Below are 1503 nucleotides of genomic sequence, written 5' to 3'. Positions count from 1 at the left end.
ATAGCCTATGTAAAATAATATCAGCGCCGATATTGTTCAAATTAAGCTAGATAGAAACAAAAAGGGATAAGTGTTGGCCTAAAAAGCATTTAACACCCTATCTAAAATATAAATTTGTTTAGGGACAACTTTAACTTTGTGGTTCGATCCTACACATAGTTATTTAACCAACTGCAAATAACAATTTTGTAATAGTAAATTCCGTTTTTGTTGTTGTTACATGTGCTGTGAGATATTGCTTCTTGCCAAATTTTATGTTTGTAGGTACTAGGTCAACGGACGTACCGTTATAGGTTTTGACTCTTTGTGAAATTGCAAAATATGCGACATAAACGTTCTTATCTTTTTATCATGATCACTTACATGTTTGATTTTTTTTACAGTTGAAAGAGGCCGTAACCCTGCATATTTGATATAAATTATAAATTGATACCTCTACTTACTCCTACGAGAAGGGGTCTTAACAGATAGCAAAGGGTCAGACGGATATAAAAAGCAATTTAAAATTATAAATAAATTGAAGCACGGATAGATGGAAAGGCAACTTAAAAGCAATTACATGCTAGGAGTTAATAAAGGAGGAGGCATGTCGGTATTTCAGTGCACAGCCTCTGTACATCCCGCACACTGCTGTGTATGTGATTACTGATTACATATTGAATTGTGATACCTATGTCGCCTTGGGGCAACAAGGTACTATCTCGCAATGTATTAAACAGTCATATAGAACCCCGTTGCGGAAAAGTAATTTAGGTTCATGAGGTTTGTATGTAACTATACGAAGAAGATGACCATAGCCACGAACAAATTTAATTAGACCCTAAAAATTGTAATAATCAAGAATGCAAAAGAAATGCAAATCTTAATAGAAACTATTGTAAGTTTAGTGATTTAGGAATTACAACATCTGTGTGCAGAAGTAATTAAAAATAATTTATCAAGGTACACAGGAAACAAATAATGATATAAGCATTATGGTATAATTTACAATAGATGTAAGAGCAGATATAAAGCACCAATGCCGGTTGGTAAGTGAAATGGCACAGAAAGGTCGCGTTTTCCCTTGACATTTGAAATCGTGCCAAAAGACAACCGTTATATAACATCGGTCACTGGTCAAATATCTTTAACATCCTGTTAATTTTCGAATTTCAAATAAATACCGAGTATTCATTACTGCACTGCGTTTCCCAGAATTATCTAGATTGAAATAGATTTGATTGATGATCAAAGTTCACAGATATGTTTTAAAACCTGCACAGAAACGTATGGCTGGAAGCATTATTTATAAAGTTTCATCTTACTTTAAAGAGTTCAAATGGTGTTGGAAATTAATTTCAAGAAACCGTGGAAATTTATTGTCCATTTCGTGTTCATAAAGTTGTAACAACTTTTATTGATTTACTACAATCGTTACTATAATCTCCTGGGGCTTTTGTCTAAATTACACTTATCAATAACCAACACAATGTTTCAGAGGGTTTGAAATCTACGTATTCTTAG

The sequence above is a fragment of the Manduca sexta genome, chromosome 28, assembly GCF_014839805.1.
Source record: "Manduca sexta isolate Smith_Timp_Sample1 chromosome 28, JHU_Msex_v1.0, whole genome shotgun sequence".
NCBI classification, from domain to species: domain Eukaryota; kingdom Metazoa; phylum Arthropoda; class Insecta; order Lepidoptera; family Sphingidae; genus Manduca; species Manduca sexta.
This window is presented reverse-complemented; position numbering follows the sequence as displayed.